This window comes from Meriones unguiculatus, chromosome X (assembly GCF_030254825.1).
Source record: "Meriones unguiculatus strain TT.TT164.6M chromosome X, Bangor_MerUng_6.1, whole genome shotgun sequence".
NCBI lineage: Eukaryota > Metazoa > Chordata > Mammalia > Rodentia > Muridae > Meriones > Meriones unguiculatus.
The window spans coordinates 41,268,214-41,289,980 of record NC_083369.1 but is presented as its reverse complement, the minus strand read 5'-3'; the positions used below and the strand labels follow the sequence as shown (position 1 = coordinate 41,289,980).

Below are 21,767 nucleotides of genomic sequence, written 5' to 3'. Positions count from 1 at the left end.
AAGCCTTGCATCTCTCCTGCTCCTTCTGCCTTTGTGGGCTAGTGGCCAACAGCTCCCTAGGGAGGAGGAAAACCACAGGCATGGAAAAATGATGGTTATTCATTTTTGCTCACTTGACCTTTCCTATTGAAAGTTTATTTCCCCTGTTGTTGCTACTGCTGATTCCTTCGCTGATATCAGAACCAGCATTTCCAGATTTGTTCCTCTAGAGATTCCTAACTAATACAACACTTAATACTTAGTTTTGAGACTTAATATACCAATCAAAATATCAGGGGATTTATGAAAGGGTTGACTCATAGATCTGTGTAACAGAACGAACTCCAGAATTAAGCTTAACCTTTTAATAAAACCTCTCTCAAGCCAAGCATGGTAGTACAGACCTGTAATTCTAGTTACTTGGGATGTTGAGGCAGGAGGACCTCAAGTTCAAGGCCTGCCTGGAATACATAGTAAGTTCAAGTCCAACTTGAATGGAGTCCCTGTCCCAAAGTGTGAGAGTGAAAGAAGCATTTGAACTCAGTGGGCAGAGCACTTACCTGGGACAAGGATGTGTAAGGCCCTAGGTTCAACTACACCCATAGAGTGACTATAGCTGTATGTAAAATTCATAGTTGTTAGAAGTACATCACTGTACCTCAAATTAGGCAGACAGTTAATAAGATAAGATACTGCATTTGGTTTGCTTTCTCATCACTGTAACAAATTAAGGAAAGAAAAATTTATTTTATCTTCTAGTGGGTTTAGTGCATCTGGTTTTATATTGAGGTCTTTGATCCATTTGATTATGCAGGGTGATAAATATGAATGTATTTGCATTTTTCTACATGTAGAATCCACTTGGACTAGCACCACTTGTTGAAGATGCTGTCTTTTTTCCATTTTATGGTTTTGCCTTCTTTGTCAAAAATCAAGTGTTCATAGGTGTGTGGGTTTATTTCTGGGTCTTAAATTCAATTCCATTGATCAATAAATCTGGTTCTATGCCAAAACCATGAAGTTTTGATTACTATTGCTATGGAGTATTGAAGCCAGGGATATCTCCAGTAGTTCTTTTTTATTTTTATTTTAATTTTTATTAATTACAATTTATTCACTTTGTATCCCCCTTTAGCTCCCTTCCTCCTCCCCTCCCAATCCCACCCTCCTTCCCCCTTTTCCACTCATGCCCCTCTCCCAGTCCACTGATAGGGGAGGTCTTCCTCCTCTTCCTTCTGATCCTAGTCTATCAGGCCTCATCAGGAATGTCTGCATTGTCTTCTTCTGTGGCCTAGTAAGGCTGTTCCACCTCACCGGGGGGGGGGGGAGGGGGAGTGATCAAAGAGCAGGCCAATCAGTTCATGGCAGATACAGTCCCTGTTCCCATTACTAGGGAACCCACTTGAACACTGAACTGCCATGGGCTACATCTGAGCAGGGGTTCCAGGCCATTTCCATGAATGGTTCTTGGTTGGATTATCAGTCTCAGAAAAGACCCCTGTGGCCAGATTTCTTGGTTCTGTTGCTCTCCTTGTGGAGCTCCTGTCCTCTCCAGGTCTTACTAATTCCCACTTCTTTCATAAGGTTCTCTGCACTCTACCCAAAGGTTGGCCATAAGTCTCAGCATCTGCTTGGATACCCTGCAGGGTATAGCCTTTCAGAGGCCCTGTATGGCAGGCTCCTGTCCTGTTCCCTGTTTTCTCCTTCTTCCAATGACCATCCATCCTCTTAGCCTTTCTGAATGGGGATTGAGCGGGGGGGGGGGGAAGATTACACTTATCTGTGGATATAACAACATATCTTTAAATTGTTATTAGGGACCATGTTGGTTTGGTAAAGTAGTGGCTTGGTATTGTGGAGTATATACCAGAGAAGACTACTTGAACATGTTAAAGCCAATAGAAAGTAAGTATTAGCCAGATGGTGACTACACTAGATGTTTGGGATCCCAGTGTAGCCACGGTCCTTTCTTGGGGCGAGCTTTTAAGCACAAAAACCACCACCTGGTTGACATACTGCAGTTAACAATAAGTTACCCACAAACAGACCTACAGAAGCCAAGAAGCAAAGTTAGTAAATTCAGAGACTTTCTCCAAACTATATGGACTTTGATGGACTAGCTCCTAGTTTTGGCAGGTGGTGCTGTCAATGTGCTTAGTTTTATGGCCTGAATTGTACTTTTTATCATGGAGTCAGCTGTGTTCAAGTCTGAGGTCTTGGTACAGTAGGTTCTCCTCCAATATTCATGACTTCACTAGCACTAAGTAGTCAGTTAAGATTCCAGTATGAGGCACATTTTGCCTCTTGTTAAAAGAGTCTTAAGTCCAACTAGAGAGCTGTTGATTACTGTCAAAGTATGAATGTCACTGTTCCACCCCTAAGGTTACTGAGGAATGCTGGTCATTTACATGGTTCATAGGTATCATATCTTTGTAGGACTGTTGGTTGCCTTCCTCCTTTGGACGCTTGCATGGTGTCTTCTAGTGTCATGAAAGCTGGTCTTCAGGGAGGGGGCATTCAGGTCAGTTCCAGTTCACTGGTTTGCTGGCCTTATTTCTGAAGGACAGGATGTCTTCAGCAATAGGGACTTAACCTTCTACCTCTGGGTGAGGGAGCAACCAAGAACAATAATAACAATAGGCTGTATAAAACATACACCTCCCTGACACCTTTGGCCAACAGCTTTAAAGAGAACTGATACTGGGGTTTTTGTTAGGTTGTCTTTGGCTCTTGGGGGGAGCATAATAAGCTCAGATGAGAAAAAGTCATTAAATGATATATGTATAATTATACCCCTTTTCCTTTTCCATTTCCCCTACTCCCATCCAAATCCTGGCAATGGTCCCATTTCCATGTTTCTGCAGTTACTTCTGGGTGTGTACTCACATTTGAAAATTTGGATCTAGGAGCTTTCAATAAGAGATAACATGAGACATTTGTTTTTCTGGGTCTGGGTTACCTCACTCAGTATGGCCTTTTCTAATTCCATCCATTTCTCTGCAAAGTTCATGACTTCATTCTTTTTTAAGCTGACTAGTATTCCACACTGTATATGTCCCACATTTTCATTATCCATTTGTTGGTTAAAGGACATTTAGGTTGTTTCCATTTCCTGGCTATTGTGAATAGAATAGCAGTGAACATGCAAAGCAAGTTTATGTGGAGTTGGATGCTGAGTCCTTTGGATGTAGCTGGGTGATATAGTAAATTTATTTTTAACTTTTGAGAATTTTCCACACTGACAGTCTTTTAGACACTACTTTTCCTCTGTCTCCTCCTGGTGGCCTCGTGTATCAGCAAAATAATTTTTTTATTATTAATTACACTTTATTCACTTTGTATCCCCCCATAAGCCCTTCCCTCTTCTCCTCCCGATCCCACCCTCCCTCCCCTCCCCCTTCTTCATGCATGCCCCTCCCCAAGTCCACTGATAGGGGAGGTCCTCCTCTCCTTCCTTCTGATCTTAGTCTATCAGTTCACATCAGGAGTAGCTGCATTGTCATCTTCTGTGGCCTAGTAAGTCTGCTCCCCCCTCAGGGGGAGGTGATCAAAGAGCAAGCCTATCAGATTATGTCAGAGGCAGTCCCTCTTCCCATTACTATGTAACCCACTTGGACACTGAACTGTCATGTGCTACATCTGTGCAGGGGAGGGGTTCTAGGTTATCTCCATGAATAGTCCTTGGTTGGAGTATGAGTCTCTGGGAAGTTCCCTGTGTTCAAATTTTCTGGTTCTGTTGCTCTCCTTCTGTGGTTCTCGTCCTCTCCAGCTCTTACTATTTCCCACTTCTTACATAAGATTCCATGCACTCTGTCCAACAGTTGGCCATAACTCTCAGCATCTGCTTTGATAGTCTGCAGGGCAGAGGTTTTCGGAGGCCCTCTGTGGCAGGTTCCTAGGTTGTTTCCTGTTTTCTTCTTCTTCTGATGTCCAACCTCTGAACCACTCTATTTCTATATCTGTAGAACTGTAAAGCATTTGGCAGGATGCTGCCAAATTCCCATCTGATTGCTCTAATTCAAAACAATCTGTCTTAGTGCAGAGAGCAGAATGCTGTCGTGCAGAGTCCATTTATTCACAAAGACAAATGCAAAAATTTGCTGGTTGGTACTAAATTATCTCATCCAGTTGGCTTTGTTTCATTCAGACTTGTTTTGTTCATATGAACTTTTCATCTCCTCCAGAGCTTCGAGGGTGGCAGCTGCCCTTCGTGTTTTTTGGTTGAACATAATGGGCGTGCCCAGGTCTTACTGTCCTGGCAACTGCCAGGTATCGTGCCAAAGAGTCACCAGGTCCCCAGCTACGTTGTTCCTATTATGTAGTGTTCCATAGGCCCAGCTCCCCTAATATTTCTTACAGGTTCTCATCCTTAATGCTTCCCTTCCTAAGACACTACAAACCACACTGAGTCTGTACTTTGTGTCATCCTTTATCTCACTTTTTGTTTGTTTTACTACATAGCCCAGTCTAGTCTTCAACTTGTAACCATCTTCCCGCCTCAATTTCCCAATATTACAGATATGGGACACCAGAAAAGCATCCAACATCTCCTTTTACAAATATTTTTAGATTTATCTTTTCTACTTTAGTGTATAAATGTTTTGTATGTATACTGTGTGTACATGCCTGGTGATCCTAAAGGTCAGAAAAACACATCAATCAAATTCTCTAGAATTGGAGTTCTGAGTTACAGATGGTTGTGAGCATCATATATATGTAATTGAACACAGGTCCTCTGTAAGAGCAATGAGTGCTCTAAACTACTGAGCCATAATCTTTCTGCTTCTGTCTTCTACAGGCTCCACAGTTGCATAGGAGGCTTTTAAGTTGACATGAAAATGGTATAGCTTTGCAGTGCTGTCCTTATTTCTTAGTGCTAAGGGTTACCACAGTCTGGCTCCAGTGTGCCTCTACTGTCTCACTTCTCACCACATCTCCATCCTACATCCTTTGGCTTTGTTGGCACATAGTGTTTTTAACTCTGTGTGTTATAGCTAGAGTATGGTGGCTTCCAAAAAAAAATGCAAGATGGTTTTAAATCTCAGCTCAAGTTATTCACTCTGCATGAAATTATTTCTACTCATGTCTCAGCCTGTGTTATTCCATACAGATTTAAAAATCCACAGATAAAATTGCTTTGATATAATCAGTGATTCATTTTGAGTATTTTGCATGAATGTACATATGTGCATTACATGCATGCCTGTGCCCAAGGGGTCAGAAGACAACATCAGGTCTTCTGAGACTGGAGTTACAGCCACTTATGAGATGACTTGTGTGTTCTATGGGTTGAATCCCAGTGTTCTAGAAAAGCAATAAATACTCCTAACTACTGAGCTACAACAAATATATTTTAATAAAAGTTATGTGTGTTGGCTTGAAACATGGCTTAGTGAGTAAGAGTGTTTCCTGCAGAAGCATGAGGATCTGAGTTCATATTCCAGCATCCATGTTACAAAACAGAAGCAGGGGACTGGAGACACGACTCAAGAGTACTGGCTGCTCTTCCAGAGGATCTGGGTTCAATTCCATACATCCATATTACAACTCACACCATCTGTTAACTCCAGTTCGAGGAAATTCCTCATCCCCTTCTAACATCTGCAGCAAAAAGCATGAACTTGGAGCATAGACATACAAGCACATAAAACACTCATACAATAAAATAAAAAATATTTAAAATGTTCGGCATGGTCCTGTAGAGCTGTGGGGAAAAGCCTTTGTGGAGCTTGCTGCCTGCCACCTTAGCTCCAGGTTCAGTGAGAGACCTTGTCTCAAAATGAGTAAGTTGGAAAGTGACAGAACAGGACATCAGATGTCCTCCTCTGCTTCATGTGTGTTCATTCACCACCACCACCCTACCCCCGACAAACTATGTTTAGTCTCAAAACATCTTATGGTGCCATACATCTTAGCAACCTCAGTATAAAATATTTCCTGTCTTTTAGTAAATAATTTTCTCCTTTTCATATAAGCAAAATATGTCTAGTAGTTTCTTTTAAAATTTATTTATTGTTATTTTATGTACATTGGTGTTTTGACTGCATGTATGTGTGAGAGTGTCCGATCCCCTGGAACAGGAGTTACAGACAGTTGTGAACTGCCATATGGTTGCTGGGAACTGAACCCATGTCCTCTGGAACAGCAGTCAGTGCTGCTCTCCAACCCCAGTAGTTTCTTTTTGGTATGGCTGAACTGCCAGCATTACTATTTTTGTCCTTTGTAGCCAAGTAACAAAGCACTGTGAACTGATAACCAAGTAGAGAGTTGCTGGCAGGTAGGGCAGCCAGTTATGAATACACTTGACCAAGGATGATTTGTTTGTAGGGTATGACTGAGCAGCAAGACTGGTTTAATCATAGCACATAGAACATAATGCAATCTAGGAGTCATGTTTACCTATGATTTTTTTCTAGCCAACATTTTTTGGACACTGGTTGACTGTGTGTAACTGAAATTGCAGGAAGTGAACATTTACACGGGGCAGGGCAAGTATTAAATTCTGAAGAACTAATGAGGAAGACAAAGAAGAGCGAGGACACTTTGCTGAAGAAAGTAGTGAGAAGAAAACAGAGGGAGCAATTACTGAAAGATAAACTTGTCCAGTTTTATACGTCCTTGTTCTTCTATTTTTGAAGTAAGTAAGCAGATGTATGTGATCTGATGTTAAATGAGAAAATATCTGACAAAAACCCTATGCAAACCAGGAATGGAAGAAAGTTGCAATTTTCTACTGCTTTTTATAATTGTTCTATATATTTTTTTTTATATTTCTCAATCAACGCCATTTTGTAAATGATTTCAAGATGTTGGTAAGAGAGAAAGAAAATCAATTCAATTTCTATTTTAGGTCTTTAGATTCACTTGAACAATTTCTCCATGTGTTATAAAATGTCTCCATCTGATGGGTAAAGCAAAGAGGTGCAATTCAACTTGACTGTGTGAAAGGCTATTTTAAGTCCACATTATCTACACTCTAGATTCTAGTGGGTGGAACTTTTGTTTGTTGCAAGACAATCACAACAGTTAAGCTGCTAATGAGTTATAAGATCACACAGACAAACAGTCCTCAGTATTCTGCTTTCTTTAATGAGCAATTTAGATTTAAAGTGCCCTTCAAAACATTTTAGCTTTCTAGAGGTCACTCATTCTTCCTTTTTGGTTCCTTTCACTTAGCACTTAATTTGGAAGAATTAGAAAATAAAATCAGCTACTACCTAAGTGAGACTTCTAGAATAGCTTAGAGCTGAGCTTAACAAATCCCAGCACTGGGGAGATAGAGATATTCAGAGCATGGCCTGGCCTATGGCCAGTTCCAGCCATAAGTGGTATTATGAGAGATATTGTTTAATCAATGAAAGTTTATTGAACACAGCCTATGGTATGTTTTAGGCTAGGGGCAGCCTTTGTCAAAAAAAAAAAGGTGGCCTGACTCTGGCGAATGACACCGAGGGTATCCTTTGGCATACACATGCATAAATATACACGTAAACACACACATACTCTCCTCTTGTATAATATAATGAACCTGATAGCAAAACAAAACAAAAACAAGACTCTAGAAATTGGTCAAGTGAAGAAAGAAAGTGACAGAAGCATATTGTCAGCACAGAACTAATACATAATTAATAAAGATATTAATTAATCAATTAATCAATATATTAGTACCCATATTAAGTGAGTATTAATACACACTACATTAGTTGTGATACATACATATAATGAAATATTTTTGTTTAGTTCTTAGACAAAAATTTGAGTTGTGGCAATCAGATTTCCAAGCATTGAAATGTAGTAAGCAACTGGGAATCTGTGATTAGAGTTTAGAAAAACAAGCCAATGTTGGAGACATGGATATGGAACTCATCATGCTTTCCTGTTATAAATATGTTTTTTTCCATTTTTATTTTTTAATATTAGTTACAGTTTATTAACTTTGTATCCCTGCTGTATCCCACTCCCTCATTCCCTCCCAATCCCATCCTCCCTCCCTCATCTCCTCCATGCCACTTTCCAAGTCCATTGACAGGGGAGGACCTCCTCTCCCCTTTCATCTGACCCTGGTTTATCAGGTATCTTCAGGACTGGCTGCAAAGTCCTCCTTTGTGACCTGGCAGGGCTGTTCTTCCCTTGGGGGGGTATGTCAAAGAGTCAGCCATTGAGTTCATGTCAGAAATAGTGCCTGTTCCCCTTAATAGGGTACCCACTTGGATAGTGAGCTACCAAGGGCTACATCCGAGCAGAGGTTCTAGGTTATATCCATACATGGTCCTTGTTTGGAGAAACAATCTCATAAAAGACCCCTGTGTCCAGATATATTTGGTCCTTGTGGAGCTCCTGTCTTCTCCAGGTCATATTAACTCCCCCTTTTTTCTTATGATTCCCTGCACTCTGCCAAAGGTTTGGTAATGAGTTTTAATCTACTTTGATATACTGCTAGGTAGAGTCTTTCAGAGGCCCTCTGTGGTAGGCTCCTGTCCTGTTACTTGTTTTTCTCCTACATCCAATGTCCATCCCATTTGTCTTTCTAAGTGAGGATTGATCCTCTTACCCTGGGTCCTGTTTCTTGTTTATCTTCTTTAGATGTACAGATTTTAGTATGTTTATCCTATCTTATATGTCTATATAAGTGAGTATATACTATGTGTGTCTTTCTGCTTTTGGGATACCTCACTCAGGATGATCTTTTCCAGATCCCACCATTTGCCTGCAAATTTCATGATTTCCTCTTCATAAATATGTTTTTAAACTAACTTTTAAGGTATATTCTCATGGCCTACCATTCAAAAAAACTAGTTTTATGGCAACTACAGTGATTTTCTTGTCGTTACTTCCTTTGTTTAACAGTTTCCCTTCTGTTGTCAGGATGCACATATCCTATTAACCTCGCTTCCCACCCCCTCCTTAATATGTCTTTCTTACTCTCGTGTTTCTTGTGCTGTTTTTTGTCAACCTGACACAAACTAGAGTTATCTAGGAAGAGGGAGACTCCATCGAAAAATTTCATCTGTTAGACTGGTTTGTAGGCAAGTTGGTAGGGCATCTTCTTGAGTAATGTGAGAGGACCAGACCTGACCCCTTCCCCCCCAAAAAAAGTCATCCGTCCCAGGAGGTAGGCCATGGGTTGCCATAGGGTTCCCTACCCAAGGAACAGCCTAAGCCTAACCACAAGAATGGGAAGACATTTTATCTCAGGGTGGGGCATCTGTGCTGGGCAGCCCACTGAACTTGTAATAGAACATTCATGGCTCAGAAAAGACCTAACATTCCTGAAGTCTATAGATAGCTCACTCAACCTTAGTTATGTCAGTTAGCAATCACTTTGTAACAAGCTTGCCCTTGCTGAATGTCATCCAATCATGCTAAGCTGTGAATTCCTGACTCTTGCTCAAACCCCAATAAAAATGCTGCCATACAGCTTCTCAGGACTCCTCTCTGATCCAGTACATTGGTGATGATGGAGAGACTGAGCTTAAACCCAAATAAAGCTCTCTGCTCTTGCATAGATTGTCCAGATCCTTGTGGTCTTTGGGAACCCTATGATGTGGGCATAACATTTGGGGGCTCGACCAGGATCCCTGAGGACTCCCTGGCATGTGAAGCTGAACACCAGCTGGTAAGTGAGCACTTTGTGTCTGTCCATGTCTGTCTCAGAGATATTGTTTTATGTTTTGATTTTTTTTTTCTGGCTCACAGTACTTTTTAAAAAATTTATTACAATCCATTCATGCAGAGGAGTCCAAGACGGCAGCAACCAGTGTGCACTATGTCCGAGGGACACAGGATACAAAACTCTGAAAATGGTGAGTGGAGAGGCAGCTAAAGCCGGAACATCGACATTGAGGCTTCCTGGACAAGAGGGGACAACCCATGAGCTGGGACAGTTTGGATCCAGGTCACCCACGTATGTCTCCAGGAACTGAGAGTAGCGAATATTCAACCCCCCTGCACTTCCCATTTCCCAAGCACAGGACTGCCTGCTTGACAGATGAAGCAGTGGTTGCCCCAAGCACAAGCCTCCTTGCTTGGTGACTGAGACGGCAGAAGCGGCTGCCCCAAGTAAGGGTCTCCCTGCCCAGTGGCCAAACAGTGGACACCACAGAGATGATGGGTCTCCTGAATTCTCATTTGCCCCTGTGGGCCCAAATCTGAGAGTAGAGAACAGGAGATACCCTCTGCTTTCCAATTAAGAAAGGCTAATTAGGAGTGACCTTCAAGTGAGTGCATGCAGAGCCCCAGATCTAGGGTCCCTTTATGCTAGCAGCCAGACATCAGATACCTCCCACCCATGCCCCAACTGTGAGCAACATAGGGATCCTTAGGACAACATTCTCAACATTGAAGTCCCTGTTCTGTGAGTCTACCAGTGGAGTCCAGGCAAACAATTCCTGGATCCCAGATAGATCTGAATACCAGGTGGACAGTAGGACAGGCCTGTAGGCCACTGAGGCAATCAGAGCATTTGCACATGTGCATTGCACCCATGAACAGCACAAGCACTCCTCCTGTGCTTAAGCTCCACCCTTCCAGGCATCTACATGCTTTAGCACCCTGTCCTTCAAGGTACACTTCCACGATCACGCCCATGCTTACGCATATGCGCCTGCAACCTTCCTCCCTTAGCTACAACTAAAACACCAACATCCACTCTTGAAACGGTGGACCTCTCTCATCTTCCTGAAATATACTCCAGAAACCAGAAACAGATGTATCCAGGCTTCGTGTTAGTTGCCTGTGTTTTATGGTGAATAGCTGGATAGAAAGATATGGAGTTTATGTAGGGTCTGAGGATATAGGAGATTAGGTTATGAGAATCTAGAGAGTGTTGTTTGATGGTCTGGGAAAGTGTTTCCAAGTTGGTAAATGCAAAAAAGATTGGAGCGTCTAAGTAGTTATTTTAAGGTATGGGAATGTGAGTTATAATAATATAAGAAAGTGATTTAAGGCATATTAAAAATGGGAGATATTTCAGATTTCTCCCTCCTCTCTGCTATTGTTGTGTTTATGCTGTTATAAGATTTCAGAAGTTCAAAGTTTTTACATTGATCAACAGAGTTCTGATAAGCTGATGGAGCACTCACTGCTTATTATCCAGTCACAAGCTTGAGATTTTAATTTCCTCTTGGTTGTCTTCTGGAGATAGACTTAGAGGTACAACTCATCACCCTAAAAACATCTGTCTAAAGTGTATATCTGACCCAAAAGCCATACTTTTACTATGGTATTCTTAATATCTGCCATTTCTGAGGTAAACTTTGACACAGGATTTAGGAATATCTTAAATCTATTCCTCCTAGTTGCTTAGTTAAGGAAAGCCCAAGCATCCAGGGTTTAGCAATAAAGGCATTAATGTATTTTTGCCTAACCTTCCAGTGTGACATGGAGGTGGGGGCTAAAAGTAGATGCTGAGTGTACAAAAAGTAGCATAACTCCATTAGTGTGCCCACAGGAAAAGTGTTAAGAGTTTCAGACCATGGACACACTTAAATTGTTTATAAAGGTTACAAAACAGACAGCTAAGAAAAACTGATACCATTGGATGCAGTTTTACCTGTTACTCACAGAATGTTGTGTATATTAGATTTGCTGACATGTTACTTTTCTGAGTATATATATATATATATATATATATATATATATATATTTCCTTTTGTAAATTAAAAATTCATATAAGTTTCAGGAAATCAAAAAGTCATGAGGCTTGGATCTGGTGTAGTTCAAACGGACCCCAGATGAGTTTTTTCCTTGGTCTTGGGATTCCTCACTTTTCCCATTTACTAGACAAATTTTAACTTCTGTCTCTAGTCTGAATTTTTCTCAGCAGATTTTCACCTGGTTGCATCTATTCCAGGATCAGCAATGGATTGCAAACTGAAATCTGGACTTGCTGGAAGCTGACATGATTGCCCCGTCTCTTCAGTTGGATCAGCTAACCAGACACTTCTGAGGACTGCCCCATTGCCCAGCCTTTGGCTGGCATTTCAGCCTTCTTAACCCCTGATGCCAATAGTCCTATTGTCAGCACTGATGCAGTTTCAGAAGAAGAGATATCTGGCCCAAAATCACACCTAACAGGCTGAAATATTAGGTCAAAGGAGGCTCCCTGACATTACCTATTATCTTGGGGATCTGCTTAGCTGGTGTAGGAACTGGTATTGCAGCACTGGATATAATAAGCCAGAATTATAACAGCTTAAAGGCAGATATTGATAAAGATATTCAATGCCTTGAGAACTCAATCACCCATTTAGAAAACGTTGATTCCCTGGCAGAAGTACTGTTGCAAAACAGAAGGGGCTTAGATCTGTTGTTTTTTTACAGCAGGACAGGTATACACAGCCCTTGGAAAGAGATGTTGTTTTTATGTAAATGAGTCAGGAATGATTTGGAAATCATTAGTAAAAATGACAAAAAGTCTGGAGAGACCCTAGAGAGAAAAGATTCCAGAGGATGGTTTACTACCCCTATACCCACCCTGATGGGACCCTTACTCATTTTGAGTTTTTACCTTTGGGCCTTATATTTTAAATCACTTGATGGTTTTCATGAAGAAATGTTTGGCAGCAATACAGTAACAGTATTCAGATCCTATTATGGAAAGGTAAATCTGGAGGACTCCAGGGATCATATATGGAAGACCCAAGATTGGGTCTTCAAATGATCATGGGAAGGAGGGAATGAGAGACCAAGGAATTTTGGGTATTGGTTTAAAGTTTAAAGCACAAGCCTGAATGAAGGCTAGCCAGGTGGAGACCTGTCCAGTTGCCTGTTGGGGGGGAGGGGGAGCCAGCCTTACTGCATTCTTTCCTTGCCCACTAGAGATATAGTTGTTAGGAAACCGGCCCAGATGGCCAGGCCAAAACCGTGTATGGTTTTGATGCCTAAAGTAAACCAATCATTTTAAAAGTCAATTTTCCTTACCCAATCATGTAACGCCAAAGCATATAAGTCCCTGCTTGTGGTTTTGCCCTTTAAAAACCTTGTTCCCCTAGACTGTGGGACCACATTCCTCTCCTGATTCCATAGGAAGGTTACAACCCGTGTTCAAACATGTACACAATAAACCTTCACGTATTTGCAGCGACTCAATTCCTTGTGGTCTTTGAGGGTCTCATGAACTGGGCATAACAGATGCAAAGATATTCAATAAATACTTGCAAACTGAATACAAGAACACATAAAAGATATCATCCACCATGACCAAGTATGCTTCATCCAATGAATGCAGGAGTGGTTCAATATATGGAAATCCATCAATGTAATCCACCATATAAACAAACTGAAAGAGAAAAACCACATGATCATCTCCTTAGATACCAAAAAAGCATTTGACAAAATTCAACACCCATTCATGTTAAAGTCTTAGAGAAATCAGGGACACAAGGCACATACCTAAACATAGTAAAGACAATATACAGCAAGCCTATAGCTAACATCAAACTAAACTGAAAGAAACTTAAATCAATCCCATTAAAATCAGAGACAAGGCAAGGCTGCTCACTCTCTCTGTATCTCTTCAACATAGTACTTGAAGTCCTAGCTAGAGCAATAAGACAACTAAAGGAGATCAGGGGATAACAATTGGAAAGAAAAAAGTCAAAGTATTACTATTTGCAGGTGATATGAAAGTATACATGAGTAACCCCAAAAATTCAACCAGAGAACTCCTTCAGCTGATAAACACCTTCAGCAAAGTGGCTGGATACAAAATTAACTCCAAAAATTCAGTAGCCCTCCTTATATGAAAGACAACAGGGCCGAGAAAGAAATTAGGGAAACAACACCCTTCACAATAGCCACTAATAACATAAAGTACCTTGGTGTGACTCTAACCAAGCAAGTGAAAGACCTGTTTGAAAATAATCTTCAAATCCCTGAAGAAAGAAATTGAAGAAGATATCACAAGGTAGAAAGATCTCCCATGCTCATGGATCAGTAGGATTAACATACTGAAAATGGCCATCCTGCCAAAAGCAATCTACAGATTCAATGCAATTCCCATCAAAATACCAAAACAGTTCTTTACAGAATGTGAAAGAACAATTCTCAATTTCTTATGAAAAAAAAAACAGAATTGCTAAAACAATCCTGTACAACAACAGATCGTCTGGAGGTATCTCCATCCCTGATCTCAAGCTGTAGTACAGAGAAATAGTAATAAAAATTGCACAGTACTGGCATAGAAACAGAATGGTGGATCAATGGAATTGAACAGAAGACCCAGAAATAAACCCACATACTTATAGATACTTGATTTTTTACAGAGAAGCCAAAACCATTCAATGGAAAAAGACAGCATCTTCAGCAAATGGTGCTGGTCTACCTGGATGTCTACATGTAGAAAAATGCAAATAGATCCGTATTTATCACCCTCAACAAAACTACAATCCAAGTGGAACAAAGACCTCAACATAAAACAAGACAGACTAAATCTGTTAGAAGAAAAAGTGGGGAACAGCCTTGAACTCATTGGCACAAGAGACAACTTCCTGAACAGAACATCAACAGCACAGGCTTTAAGATCAACAATCAATAAATGGGACCTCATAAAAGTGAAAAGCTTCTTAAAGCAAAGGACATTGTCATCAGAACAAAATGACAGCCTACAGACTGGGAAAGGATCTTCACCAACACTGTATTTGACAGAGGGCTAATATCTAGAATATATAAAGAACTAAAAGTTAAAAAGCAACAAATCAAGTAATCTAATTTAAAAAAAAAGGGGGGGTGCAGAGCTAAACAGAGATTTCTCAATAGAGGAATAGCAAGTGGCAGAGAAACACTTAAAGAAATGCTCAATGACCTTAGTCATCAGGGAAATGCAAATCAAAACAACCCTGAGATTTTACCTTACACCTATCAGACTAAGATCAAAACTCAAGTGACAATACATGCTGGAGAGGATGTGAAGGAAGGGGAACCCTCCTCCATTGCTGGTGGGAATGTAAACTAGTACAACCACTTTGGAAATCAATCTGGTGCTTTCTCAGACAATTAGGAATAGTGCTACCTCAAGATCCAGCCATACCACTCCTAGGCATATATCCAAAAGAGGCACAGTATACAAGGACATTTGTTCAACCATGTTAATAGTAGCTTTATTCATAATAGCCAGAACCTGGAAACACCCCAGATGTCCCTCAACTGAGGAATGGATGCAGCAATTGTGGTATTTACAACAGAATACTACTCAGCAGTTAAAAACAAGGAAATCATGAAATTTGCAGGCAAATGGTGGGAACTAGAAAAGGTCATCCTGGGTGAGGTATCCCAGAAGCAGGAAGACAGACACATGGTATATACTCACTTTTAAGTGGATATTAGATATATAATATAGGATAAACATACTAAAACCTGTACACTTAAAGATGCTAAGCAAGAAGGAGGACCCGGGACAAGAAGATCAATCCTCACTCAGAAAGACAAACGGGACAGATATTGGAAAAGGGAGAAAACAGGACAGGAACCTACTACAGATGACCTCTGAAAGACTCTACCCAGCAGGGTATAAAGCAGATGCTGAACCTCGTAGCCAATCTTTGGGCAGAGTGCAGGGAATCTTTTGAAAGAAGGGGGAGACAGAAAGACCTGGAGGAGATAGGAGCTCCACAAGGAGAGCAACAAAACCAATAAATCTGGGCAAAGGGGTCTTTTCTGAGACTGATACTCCAACCAAGAACTATGCATGGAGATAACCTAGAACCTCTGCACAGATGTAGCCCATGGCAGCTCAGTCTCCAAGTAGGTTCCCTAGTAATGGAAAGAGGGACTGTCTCTGACATGAACTCAGTGGCTGGCTCTTTGATCACCTCCCCATGAGAGGGGAGCATCCTTAACAGGCCACAGAGGAGGACAATGCAGGAAGTCCTGATGAGACTTGATAGGCTAGGGTCAAAGGGAAGAGCAGCAGGACCTCCCCTATAAGTAGACTTGGGGAAGGAGATGAGGGAGGAAAGGTGGGAGTGGCAGGGGATGAGGGAGGGGGCTACAGCTGGCATACAAAGTGAATAATCTGTAATTAATAACAAATAAATTATTTTTTAAAACCCAATCCATTCGTCCTGTATTCCAGATGTAGCCCCTCCCCCATCTCCACCAATCCCACCTTCCCTCCCCTTTTCCTCCCATGCCCCTCCCTATTCCACCGACAGGGGGGACCCTCCTCCCATTCCATCTGACCCTAGCCTATCAGGTCTCATCATGAATGGCTGCATTGTCTTCCTCTGTGGTCTGATAAGGCTGCCCCCCTCAGGAGGAGGTGATCAAAGAGTCAGCCAATGAGTTCATGTCAGAGACAGCCCCTGTTCCTCCAACCAGGGAACCCACTTGGAGACCAAGCTGCCACAGGCCACATCAGTGCAGGGGCTCCAGTTCATCTCCATGAATGGTCCTTGGTTGGAGCATCATTCTCAGAAAAGACCCCTTGGTCCAGATATCCTGGCTCTGTTGCTCTCCCTGTGGAGCTCCTGTCCACTCCAGGTCCTTCCATCTCCCCCTTCCTTCATAAGATTCCCTGTGCTCTGCCCAAAGTTTGGCCATGAGCCCCAGCATCTGCTTAAATACCCTGCTGGTTTTTGTGTTTCTTTGTGTCTGTGTTCTTGTTTCTGGTGTCCACTTTCTTGGTTTTGGTTTCCTTTTGCAAAAGGAGTTGGAACTGGCCCTTGGGGTTAGAGGGCATGCTGAACATCCCCCAGCCAGAGGTGCAGAAGACATTCTTGTTCTCTTTAGGAGAACCTCAGTTCTCATTGGTATTGGCTTTTGGGAGATCCTGGAAGCTCTCAAATTGGTTCTTTGGTTATTGGAATTGGCCTTTGGGAGTAGCTGACTAGTAAATTCCCCAGCCCGAAGTGCAGAAGATATTCTTTCCACCTCTTTGGGAGAACCTCAGTTCTCATTGGTTTTAGTTTTGAGGAGAGCCTGGATGCTCTCAAATTGGTTCTTTGGTTCTGGAGAATCTCAGTTCTCATTGGTTTTGGTTTTAGGGAGAGTCTGGAAGCTATCAAATTGGTTCTTTGGTTCTGGATCCAGCAAAAGGTACCACCACAATTTTCTGGCTGACCAGGTTTTCCCCAGGAACATTTGTGTCTGTTCATGAATGTCCTTGTGTTGTTTTACAGTGAGTCTTCCTGAATTGATTTTAACTATGGGTAAAGCTTGAGTTTAGTTCTAGGTCAACAGAGCTGTGGTTCTTGGCGGCTCAAGCACAAGCTGTAGGTCCCTCCCTGGCAGGGTGGCTCAAGCCATGGTCCACAAGCTCTGCTCCTCTATCCTTTAGCTCTGGGTGGGAAAGAGCCTGCTGGGAAGGCAGGCAGGCCTGCAACAATGGCCATAGGTGTACAAACCTGGCCTCTGAGAGGAAAACTGGTGGTGGTGGCCGCTTCTCTTTTGGGGGTCAGCCTGAGAGGGCAAAGGCAAGGAGAAATACAAATGGATGGCTGCAGTGTGTGGCACCCTGGGCAATAACTGCTCGCAAGTAACAAAGTGTTTGAAATTACACTGAAGAAAGTAAGGAAAGTTTTGTCTGCTTGTTTTAAATGTATATATGTATGATTATGACATGTTTGCTTCTGATTGATCTTAAATGGTTACTATAATCTGTATATCTTGGTTATAAGTTAACAGTTGTTGTATCTGTTTAAAGTTTAAATTCAAACTCTTGTTTAGAACATATATATGTGTGCTATGTGTTTGTAACATCTATGCCATGTGATGTAACTCCGCCATCTTGAAATTGCCATATGGTGTGGCATAGGGCAAAAAAATTTTTCATAACCTCTTAGTCGTAATGAATTATTTATTATCCTATCTCCTTTTAGACTAAGACAAACCTCATTTTAAATTGGTATTGACACTGAATTATTTACACTGACAATATATGGTTTTGACTTTTTAAATTATGGTTATGCTTTGTTACTTCACTCCTAAAAAGGGTACTTCATTTTGATATTGCAAAAACAGATTGCCTTTAAAAATGTGTTTACAGCTATGAAGCATTTTAAAGTTTATCAGGTATTTTATAATAACGTCTTTATGAACATAGAATTCAGGGTTGCATTTTCCCAGCATGCTGTATTTGTGATTCAGCCCTGGTTTATAAAAGTCTATTCAGATTATCAGGCTGATTTGAAGTGTGCCTGGCTGGCTGTGTTTTTGCCAGTTCCTGAATGAACGGATTAATTCTTTTTCTTTCTGGCCAATAGTTTTGGTATGGCCAGAATACTAATAGTTCCAAGTACAGTTTTTAAATTGTTCTATGCTGGTCTATTATGCAGTTGGTTCTAAAACTTATTTGATTACAATGTTAGAACTTGGTTACAGAAAACTGTAAATGCTCCACAGTGCTATACCATGGGCACCATGGGACAACTTCAGCAATGACATTTGATGGCTATGTTTTAAATTGCCCGCCATGGCCTGTAGCAATACGTTGCTGGTTCAGGGATAATGAAGTGGAGCCATGGTTTTAGCACCATCTTTTTTGAGGGCTGCCAGCTGTATTCAGTTCTCTGTTTAGCGCTAAGTACAACTTTTGTCCTTTAAACTTTTGCTGATCAGTCTTAGTAATGCAATATGTCAGGATCAGCAAGATTTGCCAGTCACTCTATGAACTGTATCTATGATTAAAAGTTTTGTTTTGATTTTAGTTCACAAATACATTATGCTAATGACTGCAGTTGGTTACAAGATTGTGCTTTTCTTAGTCTCTTGTTTATGTTTTCAAGGTTAAGCCTAGGGTGGGTAACTACAAAGTTTGCCTACTTGAAACAGACTATATCTATTTCCATATCCACATTCCATATCTATGGAATGTGCCAGAAGTAAAGATTATAACATTCTGTTTTACAGGCAGTTTAGGGCAGCTAACTAAAGACAGATAAAGATTAACTCATATATGCTGGCCCTCAAGATTGTCAGAGATTTGATGAATATGGCATCTAATGTATGTAAGTTTTGTTATGATAGAGAATCCGAAAATCCCGGCAGTAGCTCCCCAAGGTTTCCGAGAAGATTTAGGCACAACAACAGATCACTTCAACCCTGGATTGTGATGTGCTAACCACCACTAGGGCCCAGCCTAAACTGTGGACAAAACTGGACACCTGGAGAGTCATTGTTTCACATTGCTGAAGGCAAGATGAGGTTGGTCTCTCATGTTCTTTTTTTCACAGAAACAGTCTCTCATCTTCTATGCCTGAAGGTCAGACTGCCTCTGCTCATGGTGCCATGAAAATACAGGAGCCAGGAACAACTGCCTAGGTGGTGGACTGACTAGTCATCTCTGTCATTTTGATTAGTATATAGATTCATTTAGCTTATAATTTATCCTTCACAGGTATCTGATCACATTGATGACTAAGTTAAGTTAATGGTAGTTTTGCAGTTAAAGAGCAAACAGTTAGATACACTGTTAATTCATTAGTCAATTCATTAGCTAGTTAGAACTACTAGGTACTAGATCTCTTATTTAGAAAGGTAAACAGGTTTACCTTGCTCACAGGCTTCATGTCAACTGCCTAGTATCTGGGCATAACACAGGACTTGGGTCTCTGAAGGTCTTTTTCACAGTTGGCATGACTCCCAAGTAGTCACTGGTAAGCCTTCCTGAATCTGGAATTTCCCACTGGCTTTGCTATGTAACTTTTTTAAAGATTTACACATCAAAGACTGTATGTGCCAGAATTACTGTGGGCTGTGTACACAACAATCTGAACTCAAAACAAAACATAAATAAATGGCCAGTTAATCACCCAAAGGACCAGTGGGCTAATATTAATCACTTTTATGTGGATTCCAATACTTTTAAACTGTGAGCCAAAAATATTTGTGAAAAGCCTTTGCCACACACACAGCACAACACAGTACATTATGAAGTCAAATAAGAAGTTAACTCTCTTAGTTTAATCCCATAGAAAATTATTTGTTTACAGGCAAATAATAACCCAGTCAGGATTCTTTTGTGTCTGGGATGTGCTAAGCCTTCCCTCTTGTGACCTGTCAGTTCCTTTCTCTTCTTCCAACACAAACAAGAGGAAAGGCCCCATGTAATCAGGCCCTTCCCTAACAGTCCCCAGGAAGAAAGACTGACTCACCCTGTCCCAGATGAAGCACAGACCAAGGCAGTCAAGCTGTTTTCTCATGTGTTTAATATTGCTGTGAAACAAAGAGAAGCAAGTTTGACTTTGAGAGGAAGTCATGGCCATAGATGAACTACATTTTAAGGATGTTTTAGAAAACTTAAAAAGTCTAGCTCAGTCAAGGAAGCTTAACTGTTGCTTTGCCCTGGCCAGAGAAAATTAATCAATGCCTAAACATCAGTAAAATATTGATATACCAGCAGACATCTATGATTTGGACATGATCATCCACTAGATGCCACTCTGGTCTTGGCCCTGGAGGCAGCTCCTTTCCTTGGCCGCTCTGACAAGCAACATCTTGAATGTGTGATCCTGACCTCTCCATATGTCTGACCTACAGAGGTAAGTCAAGCAAGCAAGTTTTAAAGTGATTGAAAAGACAAAACAAAACCAGCTGTTTTGCAGCTCAGTGGAAGAAGTTCTTATCTGGCATATATATAAGTGTTTGAGTATGTCTTAAATACCTACCTTTGGGTCCAGCTTTCTGGGTGTAAATTCCTCTCTATGGCCGCATTTTCGGGAGGCAATCCAAATGCATCCCACCCCAGGGCACTAATAACCTGGTATAACAGAAGTGCAAATTAATGAGAAAAAAATAAAATGCGTTTATAAAAGGAGCCAGGCCTTACCAGGAACAGCTTTTCTTTTGCCACCTTCCTTCTTCTGCCTGACTCTAACAGGCTGCCGTCTTCACATGGTATCTAAGTTCCAGGAGAGACGTGTGTCACCAACCTTCTCTGGTATATTCACAGAGATAACACACACATACATACACACCTCTTAATGTATAAGTTGGGTAAATTCAAAAGAAATCACATAGTATTACAACTATCAGAACCTAAAACTGTTCCCAAATTGGATAATAGAGAAGTACATTAATCAACTTATAGTTCTTATCACTGAAATCAACTTATGCCATGTTTAATCTACTTTATTAGAGTTGTCATTTCCTCCTTTTCTCTTTTTTATCATTTCCATTAATCTAGAATTAACTATATCATGGATAGGGAGTACAGTGAGTTTGTTGCCATGCAGCCTTGGACTGGGGAGACAATAGAAGGGATGGGACCATAAAAGTGCTTGGTTCACAAGTGCAAGACCCTGAGTATAAATCCCCACCAGGCATGGTTTGCTTGCCATAACCCTTGCACTGGGTGGATAGATCCATGCAGGACTTGAGGGCTCACTGACCAGCCAGACTAGTGAGAGACCCTATTCAGGACCATATGGTAATACAGGAAGACACTTGGAATCCTGCTTTGGATTGCCAGTGGCCATACTCAGATGGACACAGGTGTGGGGTCCTATACCTATACATTCATGTGTATGCATTTTTACACAAAGAAGGAGAGTAAGGGAGTGAGAGGGGAAAGGAGAAAAGAAGGGAGAACAGGGGAGGGGATGCAAAGGAAAGAGATGGGAGGCAAGGAGAGAGGAGGGGAAGGGAGGCAGTGGAAGTTCCAAAGATAGACCCTGGAACTTCCCTTCTGTATTTGAAGGGTGAGAAGATGAAGGGTCCCAGAAGATTCCAGTATAAGGTGTTCGGCACATTACTAGCAGGAAAAGGGCTAAGAAGTCTGAACCACGAGGCAGACTTATGAAAAGACACACCCAGACTTAGGTAGCTATGTACCTACACTAAGTTGCTCCTTG

The 21,767-nt window shown here is 41.3% G+C and overlaps 1 protein-coding gene across 9 annotated transcripts in view; it reads right to left on the bottom strand.

Annotated features, from left to right (window-relative positions):
• Positions 1-21,767, bottom strand: part of Chst7 (carbohydrate sulfotransferase 7) — a 79,825-nt gene that overhangs the window by 36,791 nt on the left and 21,267 nt on the right. For 4 of the 9 annotated variants that reach the window (XR_009588399.1, XR_009588394.1, XR_009588403.1 and 1 more), the window contains 2 exons: positions 20,744-20,815; positions 20,070-20,130 (listed from right to left, as the gene is read on the bottom strand). The gene's annotated coding sequence lies outside the window, so the exon portion shown is untranslated. Of the gene's footprint in view, positions 1-3,420; positions 5,581-12,672; positions 13,259-20,069; positions 20,131-20,311; positions 20,816-21,767 lie in introns of those variants that run through there. The other 5 variants (XR_009588398.1, XR_009588401.1, XR_009588402.1 and 2 more) reach the window with 5 other exon arrangements.